This window comes from Pelodiscus sinensis, chromosome 1, assembly GCF_049634645.1.
Source record: "Pelodiscus sinensis isolate JC-2024 chromosome 1, ASM4963464v1, whole genome shotgun sequence".
In the NCBI taxonomy this organism is placed as follows: domain Eukaryota; kingdom Metazoa; phylum Chordata; order Testudines; family Trionychidae; genus Pelodiscus; species Pelodiscus sinensis.
Genome location: NC_134711.1, coordinates 98,068,985 through 98,084,926, shown reverse-complemented (window position 1 = coordinate 98,084,926; position 15,942 = coordinate 98,068,985). Strand labels below are relative to the sequence as shown.

Here is a 15,942-nt window from a genome sequence, read left to right as displayed (position 1 = left end):
CAAGAAAAGATATGTCTATTACAGCTACAACTATCATTTTCATTTAGCACAAACACACTACGTCCCCACAAGGTGGCGCTCCAAATGTACTTTTTAGTTCTTGAGGTAGGGTGTATCTGACAGAAAACCAGATGGACACCTACTTCTCCTCTGCTGACTTTATCCAGTTAAAAAGATGAGGAATTAGATTATATTTATGAAGCCTGTTGGTTTTCTATTATACCCTTGTTCACCTGTAACCCACAAATGGCTAGCTCTTCCCTGTGGGAAACTCAATTGTGGGGGAGAGGGAACAGCTTAAAAGGAGAGGTTTGTTCTAAAAAGTAACATATGGTGCTAAAAATAAACAACCAAACACAGATTAGAGCAGTTCTGGCACATAAGTAAGTTCCGATGAATGGTCCCCCTCAGGTTTGCAAGGTTTCTACTACTTTCACCTGTCAGGCTGAGTCTTCACTGGCACTCTTAATTAGGCCCATTAGCCTTAATGCAGAGAGCACATCAGAATATGTTTGTATAATGTCAACAAGAAAAGGGAAGAGAGTTCCTCTTCCGGTTGTTTGTACCATGTTTTTAGAGGGTGCATAGTATCTTTTGTACTGTGCTGATACACACAGGCTACGTCTACTCTGCAGGCTTCTTGTGCAAGAACTGTTTTGCGCAAGAGTTCTTGTGCAAAAGGACTTCCACAAGAGCGCGTCCACACTGCCATGTGCTTTTGTTAGAGATGTGCTTTTGCGTAAGAGCGACCATGGCAGTGTGGATGTTCTCTTGTGCAAGAAAGTTCTGATGGCTATTTTAGCCAAAGGGGTTTCTTGCGCAAGAAATTAATGTTGCCTGTCTACACTGCCATCTTGTGGAAGAGCTCTTGCACAAGAGGGCTTATTCCTTGTGGGGAGAGGAATAACTATTCCGGAAGAAGCCCTGTTTTCCGACTCTGTACTGTAAATTTTCTTGCACAAGAACGCATGTGTAGTGTAGACACCCAGCAAGGTTTTGCATAAGAACATTTGTTCTTGCGCAAAATGCGTGCAGTGTAGATGTAGCCAAAGTGAATCCACAGGAATGTGGAGAGACAGATTTGTGCCTAGATTTTACAGCAGTTGATGCTTCCTAAATGCCTGTAACACAGAAACCACTATGAACTAAGAAAAGAAGAGTGTGGAGGCCCCATTGGATATTATGGGAGGGGAAATTTTTAGCAAGCAAAAGAAAGGGAACTGTATTAAATAGAGTCAGTGGGAATGGGAAAATGGTGGATAAACTTCTCTCTCAAACTAATAAGGTAAATGGGTTGGTCTTTTGTCTGTAACACAGTGAACAAGACAAAAGTCTGAGGTTGTTTCTCCTCCCACTACAACATTTGTCTCTGTTGTCCGGCTGGGGTGTCTATTATCTGGCTCCTTTGGAAGTCTGACTCTGCTCTGTCTTTGCTTTTGTGGTATCCATTCAGTCACTCCATGCTGGCCAAAGGTGGACCACAAACTGGGAAAAGATGCAAGTCAAAGAGAAAATGTTGCTAAAGAAGGAATTGAAACAGTCTGGATTTAGGCTAGGCGTAAAATTCCAAACTTAGCTGTAGACTGAGAATTTTTTTAGATACATAGAACCTAAATTTAAAAAGGCCCTTAGTAGTAATCTTTGGCTCCATTTATGGGTGGTTCAGCTCAGCTTGTTTATAATTTTTGTTGCAGTCCTCTTGTTGCTTTAAACATGAGAAAGAGGAGCTGATGACTAGTTGCCATCCGAAAGATGAGCTGATGTTTGGACCTTAATCCTGTAGCTGGTTCCATGCAGGCAAGCTCATATCTGTGCTTTAATGAGGATCCCTCTATCCATAAGGATCTGCCCACACAAATTCAGTTGCAAGATTAGGGCCTAATTTTGTAGTTATTAATACTAAAGTTCTCTAGTTTCCTTCAGTTGCACACTGTACAGGCAGAGTTGTAATTTGGGGCCTACAAAATTCCCAGATCTGAGCGGGAGGTCTAGAAAAACAGAGCTATTCTCTTCTGCTCTTCTCTCCCTTTCTTTAATTCTCGCATTTTTCTGTGACAAAATCTCTTTTTTAAGATAAACCAACGGCTAAAGTTGGAATTTGAGCACTTATCTTTAAAAAAGATCATCTCTTGTTTATGGTTTCACCTACAGTTGCTCAGTGTTGGCTTTTGAGGGCCAGGAAACCAACGGTCAGTGGTTTCTGAAAGAACCACACGCCATTTTGCAACTGAGGGTAAGAAACTGCTCAAACTGTCACTAGGGAGATCACTGTGTGTGTGTGAGCCTGGCTCCCCTTCTTTAGGTAAAAAAGGTTTCCCCCTTCTCCCTGGCTGGTGTGGTCAGAATTCCCACTCCCGTTTCAATCTGTTTTAACTGTTGGTGGCTGCTGCAAGTGCCTCTCTTGTAGAGAGCTCTAGCCATGCTCAGAAGAGGCAGCTCCTCATCGGGAAGGTAGTAGGGATAATGATGTCTGGAATCTTGCATGTATAAATCTGGGTCTGATACACATTAAGAGAAAGGAAGGTTTAATCACAAACATGGAAGATTTGGAAAAAAATTGAATTCTGTTTGCAAATCATAATCATCTAACTGCTTCCTCATCTGTGTGTATCCACCCATTGTTTCCTGTCCTGCGCTTATGTTATAAACTTATTGGGACAGGGATAGTCTTTTCATTCAGTGTGTAAAGCACAATGGGGCATGGATCCATCTTTAAAGTGTCTGGATGCTACCATGATGCACATAACTATACACTGCAAAACACCCAACCCTGCTGGCAGTAGCACCAGTTCCACTAAATGTGCCATTGTGAGGAGAACGGCTACACATGCAAAGATTGCTCATATGATTACTATTATGACCTAACATCTCTGGGTCCCAAAATATTTTCTAAAGGGGAATTCTAAATAGGAAGAACATTGTTATCACTTTTTAAAGGGATAGTGGACATTATGCTTCATGGTTTAAGACAGGGGTGTCCAAACTTTTTTCAAAGAGGGCCAGATTTGATGAAGTGAACATGCGTGAGGGCCGACCATTTTGCCTGACATTCTTTGAACCATTAAAATTAAACACAAATTAACTATTTTATGCAAGGTTTATTGCAAACGGCATACTTTTCATTTCGTCACATGGATGACAAATCTAAACAGGTGTTAAATCACTCTGCCTTTCATATCTGAAGGCCAGATGAAAAAAAAATCCAGGAAGCTGAAATATATGTCAGGAACATTGTAAAGTACATTACATATTATTGGTAATAAAGGTTGTCTGTCAACTTTTAAGTTCAAAAAATATGAACAGGAACATAACACCAAGTATACATGTTGTGTCCAAATATATTTATAACTGATTTAGACCAACTGACATTAACTGAGATTTTACAATGTATTCATCTCAATACATATGGATTCGTTGGGGGCCATAAAAGATAGATATTGCCAAATTACCTGTGGGGCCATATTAAACCGGAACACGGGCCGCAATTGGCCCGCGGGCCGGACTTTGGACATGCCTGGTTTAAGACATTCCCTTCCCCACATCTTCCTCTGAACCCCTTGGGGAGACAGGAATTCGATTAGATGGGCCTAGGAGTCTGATCTAGTGTGGTAATTCCTATGTTATCTCCATTGTCTAAACAGGGAAATTGAGGCATGGAGCTTAAGTAAGAAATTGATACTTGATATGGGAACAGAACTGAGGTTTCCCATTGCACTGCCCTGCAGTAAGACACTGCTTCTTCTTTTAGGAAGACAAAACAGTGCAGGTCTGGTGTGAAGTGTGTGCAGCCCATTCCCCCACGCTTGGCCTTGCACTTTATTATTGGCCCTGCCTGCCCTGGTAATGCATTCAGAAGCTGAAGCTGCCTATGGTGATGGCAGCCCCCTGCCGGCGGGACACCCAGCATGTGGGAGTAGAGGAGGAGGCTGCAGCTGGTGGTAAGGGCACCCCAGGTGGCCTGACTCCACATGCTGCCAGCCCAGGTGCTCTTCGTGCTGCTGAGGTAGCAGCCACTGCAGACCCATGAGGGCAGAGTCAGAACCCTGGGCCCGATGTGCGGCTGCTGGTGGCCCAGGCTGCAGCACCTCATTCAAACTAGGCCCCGCAAATAATCTTGCCAGCCCTAAAACAGTGTCCCAAGTACATAACATTAGCGCCTTGTTTAGCTGAGGAGATAGGCTAACAGCAAGCTGAAGGTTTGGGGAGAGGGAATGTAGCCCCATTTTTTAAGTCTGCACAGTTAAACATCAATGTAAGGATTTGGCTTTTAACGATTAGACTGAAAACATGAATTGCACACAGTTATTGTAGAACCTGACGCAAAGAAAAAAAAATCAGTTAGACCAGTTCTGCTAAAATTGTTGGGAGTAACAGGCTCTACAATTGAACTATTGAATTAGTCTCAAATGGACCCTGTGATGATCAGTGCCAAGGTGGGAAAAATTGGATGAAAGAACTGGTCTTCCGGCATAGCAGGATGCCTGAGATGTAGGTATACTGTAGCAGATAAACTCATATGGAGTCTGGATTCTATTACAGAGAATAGCAGTGTAAGAAATGTCAGTAAGGGAGCACTACAAATTCTGCCTGGGGAAAACCCCTTTAAAGATATGACCCAGGTGAAACAAATGCTTTGCAGGCAAGTAATCTTAGTGAGCAAAATACCCTGAGCCCCAAGGGCTGGAATTATAATTACAATCACATGTGTGGGTAATGTTCTAGCAAAGAAAGATAAATGGAGAAAACTTGCTTTGAAACAGAGGAATAGGGTGAGATTTTAGGTCTTAATTCTGCAAACCTTATGTATGTGGAAAGTTAGTCATGTGCAGGATTGAGGCCTTACAGCTGAGCTGATGCAGGAAAGTTCTCTTTCTTGTGAGGTAGCTAATTGTTTTTTATAAGTAACTGCTCCTAAAGAAGGGAACAACTGTGGAATCTAGAGGAGTCTGGCCCAGAAGAAATTGTTAATGGAAAAGGTGAAGGTAAGCTTGCAAAGTTTTGAATGGATTTGTTCCAGTTCCTTTTAAACGAAGTTGTGGAAAAGTTGTAAAACTTTCTGGTAAAGAACTAAGGGTTTATTAATGACTTTCTAATTTGTTTCCTTTGCTCATTTAGGGAAGGAAATAATCAGTGTTTGCCAAATGGCAGAGGAAACAAAAAATTGCAGGAGACATTTTCTAGCCTTTAAGGGCCTGATCCTACAAATACTTATTCACAGGAGGCTCTTTAAGGACTGCACATGCGAGTCAAGTGCCTTATGTACTAGTTTGCAGAGTTGGGACATAAGAGGTATTAAAGCAGTGATGAATAAACAGCTACTTAAACTTTTTACAAAATCATTGAGTTTGATAAGGAAACAGATTTTTCTGCCTCAATGTTTTATAAACTCAGACTGAGAGTATAATTGTGCAGTGGCTCATCTGAGATTAAATGAAAATATGTTCTTGGACATTTGGAGAATAATATGGACCATTACTCTTTATCAGTCTGCATTCTAGTTCCTGTAGTCACATGTTGCTGCATCAAGATCTTCACTAGAAGGTGATAGTGGTTTTTGATGTTGAAATAAAGTGTCTGTCTTAAAATATTTACTGACTGAAACTTGTTGTATGATGTGTGTTCCTCTATGGTAGCCAAGTGAAGCAGTGTGGTAACCTTGCAGGTAAGCCTTTCTTTAAAATATCAAATGAGATCAACAGTGATTTGTATTCCAGATTAGAAATTCTCCTTTTTTCTGTTGGCTCCATTAAGGAGAACTGGATGGTCTGGTGGTTAGGCTGCTATCCTGAGACTTGAGAGCTGGGTTTAATTCACTGCTCTGCCACAGACTTCCCATCTGATTTTGGTCAACTCACTTTGCATCGGAACCCCGTTCTGTACGATGGGGGTAATAGCACTTCTGTCTCCCAGAGGTGATGATAACCTCTCACAAGCTGTAATGCATTTATGAGGATGTGGGGATGTCGGTGTCTCATAGGTACCTATGAGAGAGAGTTTTTTAATTGGTATCAATCTAAATGATTTCTTGGAATTAACTGGCCTATGCTTCACCTGTAATGCTGTAAGACGGTTCTTTCTGTGCTGTATTCAAACCAATTATCTAACATTTGTCACCTTGTATCATTGTGAAGATTTATTCACAAAGTGCATTGTAACAAGTCTGTACTACATACAAGTATATTTTCACAGGCACTCAGCAGCCAACAGTTTCCTGTAGGTACCGAAATGAAGAAACCAAACTTCCAGAAATGTTCTGCTGCAGTTGAGCTTCCCTTGTTCTTCTTGGGGCTGAACACTCCTGAAAATCCAGCTGCTTTGTGTAGGTGCCTTAGTGGGAGCTGAGCAGGGCCATCGGCAACCTCCGCAGGCCTCTGAGCAAGAGTGGCTCTGGAAGGGGCGGGGCCTCAGGGAGAAGGGGCAGGGCTGGGGGCAGCCAACCTTCTGAGTCGCCCGTAGCACGCAATGCGACAGCGCTTTAGCAGCAATGTAAAGGCCTGGGGTTCTGGCGGCGGCGGCGGCTGCTGCAATAGCAATGGCAGTGGCTAGGAGCCCCTGGCCCTTTTCAATCACTGGGCTCTGGGATAATTGCCCAATTTGCCCCCACCCTTGTTGGTGGGCGTGGAGCTGAGTTCTTGGGAAGGCGGGGGAGAACCTGGTCCTAAATGTGTCTATAGTAGCAATATGAGCTTGTAAAGAATCTAAGGTATGTTTACACTGCCACCCTAGTTCGAACTACGGTGGCTAATGTAGGCATTCAAACTTGCAAATGAAGCCTGGGATTTAAATATTTGAATTAGGAGCTTTAATTCGAACTACCTAGTCCGTGCCGTGTGTAGCTACGGGCAGGTAGTTCGAACTACGGGGCATTTAAAAATGGGGGTGCCCGGGCTTCATTTGCATGTTCCCGGGATATTTAAATCCCAGGCTTCATTTGCAAGTTCGAATGCCTTCATTAGCCACCCTAGTTCGAACTAGGGTGGCAGTGTAGACATACCCATAAATACTACTGAGATGTGGAGTTTTTAAAAAAAATCCACATGCCCTTTTTCTCTTTCAGGAGCTTTTTCTCCACAGTGTCCTTAGCAAATGCATATGGTCTTTCATTCGTGTTGGACCAAAGAGAATTGAAGCAGTCCCAATGATTAGATCTCTTCAGTTTCTCCACCGGAGTTTTTGTTTCCTGAACAAGAAACATGCTAGACTCCTTCAGCTCATGTCCAAACATGAATGGCAGCTGTTATCGGACTCTTTCACTTGTGTTTTGGAATCCAGGAAAATAATGGAATATGTTGTTCTCAGATGGTGTTTTATACAGGTAGTCAGCTTGCACCAGTTAATTTTTCTCCCATATCATTAGATTGTAGGTCAGCTGAGGTGGTGTGGACGTCATGGATCTCACACTGCAGTTACACTCTGTATTCAAAGTTTTCCCCTGTCTACATACAGCTCAGCCAGGATCCCAAATCCAGAAGAGTTGGTTTACTAGAACATCAACAATTGATGTTTTATTGGGTGGCTGTCAGACCACTTAATCCATGATTAACAATAAGAATAGACTGTAGGACTTTGAAGATTTTTGTGTCTAAGACAAAAGCCAAAACGCATAAACAGCCTCGTGTTTCCTAGGTGATCCCATAAAATATAGCTACTTTGAGGCTCTTTCTGGGTAATGTTTGTCTCTTTCTTTCTCCCTTGCTCCTCAGGGAATACATTTTTCTGTTCCACTCTTTTACATCTTTTCTGTTCTTCCCAATATTCTCCTTTAGTATATCTAAGATTTTTCACAGTCCAAAATATCTAGTAGCTTTAAGCTATTGGCACAATCTCTAAATAATATTATTTCAATTATCTGGTTCAACAATATGGGATGTTTTCTCCTATTTCCTTCAGAATTCTATAGATCTTAAATTCCACTCTTACCCAATGAGTCCATAAATCTTTTTGATGGCATTTGTAGAGAATGCTATGTTCTAGTGTCCTTGCGGTTGCTATGTGGCTTTGTCATACATTGTTCTAATGAATGTATTGTCCATTGTTTCCACTCTTCCAGTGTTGCCTCTGTCCTGGTGGTGAAATGAAGGATATTGGCATTGTTTCTAATGTTGAGCATTTGGGAGGTGGGAGTGCCTTCCCTTCATTAGCATATTTCCTTACAGTGCTCAATCAGGTCGGTGTTAGGGAAATGTTTGCAGTTGTCTTCCCAACAGGGAAAACTAGACAGAGTACCAATGTTACCATCCTTCTCTCCAGCAGTGTGTGACCTTGAAATCCTATTCCTAAAATTTGTGCTGCCAACTGTGCTGCTTGGCATTCTTGAGTCTGAAAGGCCATTAGAAAGATGAATGACCTGTAAACTTTCTCCCTTACAAATAATGATAAAAAATACCCAGTGGATTCCTTTCTGCTGGCACAATAATTGCATTCTGCAGAACATGCACATTTCATGGCACTTACCTCTAACTCTTCCAGCCCTTTTGCATTGTGTGAGCCCAAGCATTTAAATCTGTGTCTAACAGTATGGGGGAGAAAGTGGAATAAAAACAAGAGTAAATTAACAATAACGCCAGGCATCCCTTTAACTCTACCAATGGCAAATTGCTCTCTGGTGGTTACTTAAATGACTTTCACTTGTGTAGGGGAAAATACGGCATACATTAAAAGCTACTTTTTTGCTAGACAATCATGTGTCACCACAAGGCATTCCAAAGCATGTAATAGTGTGAAGAGCTAAGTCATGGTTAAAATGGTGGCAAAAGGGAATAAAGATGCCATCTTTATACCCTTCCCCTCCCCCCCACGCCTTTGCTCTGGCTACTTGCATCATGAACAGTAGCATGGGAGGAGAGGGGAATCAAGATATGTAGAGGATCTATGTGACCTAGCTTATGCAGCTGGACCATCATGCTCTTAGACTAGAGCTGATCTAGCACCAAGGTCCTTGAAGGTACATTGGTGCCTTAATGCTATTCAGGATCAGACCCCAAGTTACATGTATTATGAGGAGCCACCTTTCAAGCCTGACAAGAGACTACCCAGAAATGACAGCAGGTTCAGGAGTGTGCATGCCCACAGGGAAAAGAGGCTCTGCACCTCTCACATTCCTGTGTTGTGCCAGACAGCAATTAAACATAATAAAACTAATGCTTATTTCACATCTCTCTAGTGTAACTGGCAGAGAGATCAATAGTTTCGGCTGCTTGCAGCTTTGTATGTTAAATCTATCATTTGAAAATAAAACAACCAAATTGCATTTGACTGAGCAATATCTAAGTATTTGCTTTTAAATGTTTTTATAAGCAATATCAAATAGGAATGATTTTATTCTCATGATTTCCCCCCTTCCCCCCCATATTTTCAAATAAAGTGTTCAGCACCTTTTTAAAATACCATCTTCAGTGTTGGACTCTTGAGTAAGCTCTAATTTAACAAAATGTTTTGCGAAGCAAGTTGACCTAGTGTTGGCTCAGACAGTAGGAGGAACCAAAAATACACTGAAGCAAACAAAGTGCAAACATTAGAAAACCAGGAAATGTGGAGTTACAAACGTAACTCTGTCCTTGTTATTGCTGCTCAGATAGATCACACTGCTGTTCCACTCTCTGAGACCATTGGAAGTCAGCAAAGAGCATGAAAATGAGAGGAGCTCTGGAGTGCAAGAACAGTCGAAATGTTTAAGACTCTGGTTTTGCTCAAAGGAGACCTGTGTTGCATAAGACAGCCACATGCTTGTCTGACACATTCAAGTTGATTAATTCAAACCTATATTTTGCATTTTATCACTTTTAAAAAATCATCCTGGTATATGAAGGACATTCTTAATGTAAATTGTCTACTAGCAATTTCTATCCTCCCCCACCCCTCCTCTCCCCACTCCCAGTGTTGTCCTAGATTTCCCTTATACATTTCTCTATCATTTTTCCTACCTATATTCCCTTTATATGCTTCAATCTGTGCAACATTCCACTGGGAGATGTTAAGACACATGAAGACGCGGAAACAATGCATAGCATGATCTAGTGCACTACTTTTGTTTCTGACTAGGATTCTTAATTCACTTTCTGGTCCTGGCTTTAATGTGAGACAACTCTGAGGACTGGACTTTCTTTTCTCAGACATTAGAGCTCTGATTTGCAGTGGCATCAAATTTCAACGTATACTGTAATCAGTTGAGTGGGACCAACTCTAGAATGTTTTTAGTTTCATTAACATAGACCAATACACCTCTCTACACCGGCAAACTCAGAACATGTCTGATCAGGACTGGCCCAAGCCATTCGTGCGCCCTGGGTGTGCAGTGCATGAGTGGCCCCTGGCGCACAGCGCATGTGTGGCCCGGTTGTCTCGTACTTTGGGCCGGCTCTGTATCTGATGCAGTCTGTCAGGCTCTATTAGACGGAGACCCATGAAATATCAAATTGCCTCTGTTGTTTTGCCAGGCTAAGTAATACAATAATTTTGCATTGTCTACATCACATAGATAAAAGTCTGGGGCTGCTCCAGATAATGCATGCTCCCTTTTAGGTGAGGTCTATGACAAACACACTATTTTTTTTTTTAAATGCACAGGGTTACATTATATACCAAACTAACTTTTATCTTCCTTGTTCTCTTCAGCTGACCACTGTAAAAGCCCCATTAAAGATGGTCTTGGGATGATGGCGTCAGAAATCTTTCCAAACTCACTTGGTCATTTTGCAGTTCATTGTGACCAGACTCCTCCTTTCCTGTTAAGTGTGGGTTTCTGAATCTTGGTATGTGTGCATCTAAAGATCTCACTCTGCAGTACTTTCACACGATGTGCTTGATAAGTTAAATCTTCACTTTAACTGAGTGTACTCATCACTTATACTTGAACTTCCATCCCCAGGACCTATCATAATTGGCACTTCATCTAATTCTCCTCATTTCTTTCCCCCTTGCTGAGAGTACTTTCTTCCTGTCAGATCCTGGTAGTCTCTGCTCAGAAGTCATCAGAGACCCTTCCAAATAGACTCAGGGGTATTTATAACTGTGCATGTGACTTTGTCACTGAGTCTTGAGAAGATTGTGGTTTTCATACAGTTCTCTGGCATTCAGATGAAAGGAAATGGATCTCACAAACATAGTAGTATCCTTTTATATATCTATAACTGAGGAAGTACTATCTCTGAGTCTATTTCCTTCCCTGATCAATTTGAATACTAGACAACTGTATTGTGATTGCTTGTCTTCTGGTCCCTGCTCACAGGAGGTCCTCTGGGATATTGTATTTCATAGAATCCTAGAACTGGAAGAGACCTCGAGATCCTTGAGTCCAGTCCCCTGCCCCCACAGCAGGACCAAGCACTGTCTAGATCATCCCTGATAGATGTCTATCCAACCTGCTCTTGCATATCTCCAGTAATGGAGATTCCACAACCTCCCTAGGCAATTTATTTCAGTGTTTAACCACCCTGAGAGTTAGGAAGCTTTTCCTGATGTCCAGCCTAAACCTCCCTTGCTGCAATTTTTAAAGCCCATTGCTCAGAGGCCAAGGAGAACAATTTTTCTTTTTTCTCCTGTAACACCCTTTTAGACACTTAAAAACTGCTATCATGTCTCCTAACAGGCTTCTCTTTTCTAAACTAAACTAGCTCAGTTCCTTCAGTCTTCCCTCATAGGTCATGTTTTCTAGGCCTTCATGTTTTCTAGGCCTTTAATCATTTTTATCGCTCTTCTCTGGATCATCACCAACTTCTCCATTTTTCTTGAAATGTGGTGCCCAGAACTGGACACAATACTCCAACAGAGAGAATGGAAGAATGACTTCTCATGTCTTGCTCACAACACTCCTATTAATGAAACCCATTTCCTTTTAATCCATTTCCTTACCCTTCACTCAGACTTATTATCCTAGAAGATGTCTGCCACCTTACCTCCTCGAACTTCTCAGATCAATGATGCTGCACTAAGCACAGTGCAGCATTTGACTAGGAGTGCAGGCTTAGGGTTACCATATTTGAACTTTCAAAAAAGCAGACACTCCTGAGAGGGAGTGTATCAGTATCTACCAACTCACGTTGTGTTCATGTGTTGTACTACATGTATATAATATACGAATACAATGTGAGTTGGTAGACACAGATACCCCTGTGAGGGAGTGTGTTACCATATTTGAACTTCAAAAAAGAGAACCCTAGACTTGGAGTTGTGTGTGGGGTGACAGTGATTTTTTGGCAGTGTCTTTGGGAGATCTGACTGTATGTCACACCTCCAGAGAATTATCACCACATGGAGGTGCTCACATCTATGGTTCAAACTGGATTCTCCAGAGGCCAACAGATAAAGAAGGATTTTTGGATAAAGTTCTTGAGTTTAGACAGGCTCAGGACCTTCTTTCTGATCCAGCATGGGGCAAGACCTTTTGGTCCAAGGGGAGCCCCAGTCTATCCTGGGAAGCAGTGGAAGGACTTTGGCCTACTGAGACCTCCATAAGACTGGTAGGTAACCTCTGGTGAGTTTCTAGCACATGGTTTTCTCAGTAATGCGTTCACCTTCAAAATAAATGTGCTTGCTTATAAAGAGCCGTGTTGTAAGTGTTGGCAATTTTGTAGCTCATATGTCTTCAAAGAGAGAGCCATTTGTACCTGCTGACCTGGTTAGGCATGATTGCCTCCTATGATGTGAGAATTGGCTCTGTGGATATGGGGAAAAAGCAGTGGTAGTTACTACCTGCCACCAAGACACTGATATCAAATGAAGTGCCCAGGGGTTGGTCCTAGGGCCAGTTTTGTTCAACATCTTCATTAATGATCTGAAAGATGGGTTGGACTGCAATCTCAGAAAATTAATGCATGACACAGATGAAGGGAGGGGCAGCTATTCTGGAGGGTAGGGATAGGGCCAAAAGTGACCTAAATTGGGCCAAATGATCTAGTGGAGGATTGGGCCAAATGAAATCTGAGGTTCAACAAGGACAAGTGCATGGAAGAATCCCAAACTCTGCTATAGGCTGGGGCCAATTTGCTAAGTGGCAGTTTTGTAGAAAAGGACCTTGGGATTACAATTGATGAGATGCTGGATATGAGTCAACTGTGTGACCTTGTTGCCAAGAAGGCTAACAGTATATTGGGATGCATTAGTAGAAGCCTTGCCAGATTGAGAGAAGATATTATTTCCCCTTCTTTCAGTACTGGTGAGATAACATCTAGAGTATGGGATCCAGCTTTGGGCCTCTCCACTATAGAAAGGATGTGAAAGAGAGTCCATCGGAGGGCAACAACAATGATTACAGGGTTGGGGCACATGAGGGGCTGAGGGATTTGGGCTTATTTAGATTGCAGAAGAGCAAGGAGGGATTTGGTAGCATCCCTCAACTACCTGAATTGGGGGGAGGGGTTTACAGAGGGGATGGAGACAGGCTGTTCAGAGGTGATAGAATGAGGAGCAATGGTTTCAAGTTGCAGTGGGGAGGTCTAGGTTGGATATTAAGGGAAAACTATTTCACGAGGAGGGAGTGATGAAGCACTGTAATAGGTTATCTAGGGAGGTGGTGTGATTTCTATCCTTAGATTTTTTGAGACCAGGCTTTACAGAGCCCTGGCTGGGAAGACTTAGTTGGGGTTGACCCCGATTTGAGCAGGGGGTTGGACTAGAAGACCTGAGGTTTCTTCAAACCCTAACCATTTATGATCCCTTACACCAGGGCTACTCAAATATGGAAGCCCCAGGGGCCACAATGATATTCACAGCACATGCCAAGGGTCGCAACTTAAGTGTGGTTGCACATGCATATATTTTTGCACGTAAATAGCTTCTTTCTCACTGATGGGCATGAATACAAAGATTAAGCCTTAAGCTGAGGCGCCAGACCCAAACGTGGCTAGTGTAAGGCAGTCAGCACCTCTCAGGCTTTGCCCACAAGTCTAAGCAGACAGCACTTCCCACAATGCCCTGGCGCTACCGGCACCTCCTCTCTGGGGGCTAGAAATGCCGACACTCTGTATCCCTCTGTTCCAGCCAGCCTGTCTGCTTGTGTCTTCCAATGCTCAACTTGCCTGAGGGAGGCCTTCCATTGTGGAGCATGTTCCCAGTGGAGGCCATGTTCAAAGGATCTTACCCACAGGCTGCATGTTGAGCCCCGTGTAAATGGAAACCATGCCACAAACAAATGGGCTGCAGGCCGCATGTGGCCTATGGACCGTGTGTTGAGTAGCCCTGCTTTACACAGTCAGACTACCACAGTGTAGGCAAGAAGGTGTGCAGCCTGGAGAAACTCAGTTCAGGAGCAAGTGAGACACCCTAGGTTCCTGGTTCCTTAGCTCTCTCTTCTCTTGGGTGCGCTTGCTGGATCACGTGGAGCAGAGGAAATACAAGTGCAGTGGCGATGAAGTGAGATGGGGGAGCACAGAGAAAATTACAGTGGTGTTACAGAGGACAAGGTAACGTTCTATTCCTATTTGCTATTGGTATCCCAAAGGTATGTGAGCCTCCTTAAAGCATGTGATGGCAAAGTGGTGTCTGGTAGCTAGCTGCAAATGCTCTCCAGATCAATACTGCTATCTGGATCCCAATGAGGGCTAGTGATCATTTGAATGAATAGGAGTTGTGATTTGAAATTGTTGTGGATACGGAGTAAAGAGCAGGCTTTCCTGAGGCTGGAAGAGAGTTCTGTTTTGATACCTGGTCCTTATTGCTGTCTCCATGGAGCAGACTTAAGGTGGTATGGAAGCCATTGACTTACCTGCACTTTTCTTACCGAGCTATCAATCAGATCTGTGTGTCTGTCTTCAAGTCTGTTTGTTCAAGAGTTCTTCCTAAATGGATCACCAAATGTGGTATGCAGCTTCCTCTTACCCTCACTTAAAGTTTAGCATTTGTTTGTGCCAGGAAAACAAAGTGCCAAGAATGGGACTGTTTTCCATAACATGGAAAGGGAGGGTCTATTTGGAGGGTGAATGTGACCACTGAGAACACCAAGCATGCAGGGGAGATGTATATGCATAGATACCACTGGTGGCAGCCGAAACCACCAATAGAGCGGCCAGCAGGGCAGTGGCTCTGCCATCTTGCCTGCTACCAGAATGGGTAAATAGGCCCTGGCCCCACCCAGGAGGCCTCCCCAAAAAGCAGTTGGGGCTGGGAACCATGGTTCAGCCCCAGACAGGATTCAGGTGGCCTGGGGGGCTGCTGGAGGTTGAGGCTGGTCCCTGGAGCCTCACCACCTCCACAGGCAACAGAGGCACTGGAGGTGGCTCCCAGAGAGCCCAGTCCCCACAAGAGGAGCCACCGCCAAAGCAGCACCACCCTTGTTGCCCTAGTAAGCTCTCCCACCCTCCAGCCCCTGCCCTAACTTTAGCACCTCCTGCCTTGTGCCCCCCACCCACCCAAACCCCTGTGCAAATTTCTTAATCCTTATCCTCTGCCCTGAGGCCCCCCACACACTGACCCTGTGCCTCTAGCTCCTGACTCCCTTCCCTCACTCCAGCACCCTTCTCCCCCTGCCCTGAGCCCTTCATTCAACCCTCCCAGCCCCCTGCCCTTACTCCTCCCTGAGCCCCTTCCACACCAAATCCTGTGCCCTCAGTCCTGCCTCCCTCTGCCCTCACTCCAGCACCTTCCACCCCTTTCCCTAATCCCCCAACCATCCCAGCCCTCTTCCCTCACTTCTGCACCTCCCCTTTTATTCTAGCAAAAGACAAACTGCAAAAATTGTTTGCCAACAAGCTCTATCTATTGTTTGTATTAATAAAAGGAGGAAAGTGATTCAAACTTTTTTCCTTCATATTTTAAAAATGCAACCCCTTAACTGAAGCATGTACATTTATTTTGCAAGCCCCTCCTCAAAATACATTCCTCTAAGACCCGAGCAACAGTGGGTACAACTACTAGTCTCTAATAATTGTTTTATTTGACTGAGCGCACTCCCTGGTTCTTCGTGGCTTCTGTTGTTTTTGGCTACCAGTTTCCATATGATAGAAGGGT

At 43.5% G+C, this 15,942-nt stretch overlaps 1 protein-coding gene across 1 annotated transcript in view; it reads left to right on the top strand.

Moving 5' to 3' along the window:
• Window positions 1-4,729: 4,729 nt before the first annotated feature.
• Window positions 4,730-15,942, top strand: part of CHST11 (carbohydrate sulfotransferase 11) — a 272,243-nt gene continuing 261,030 nt past the window's right edge. The window contains exon 1 of the mRNA XM_075938701.1: window positions 4,730-4,982. The gene's annotated coding sequence lies outside the window, so the exon portion shown is untranslated. The remainder of the gene's footprint in view (window positions 4,983-15,942) is intronic.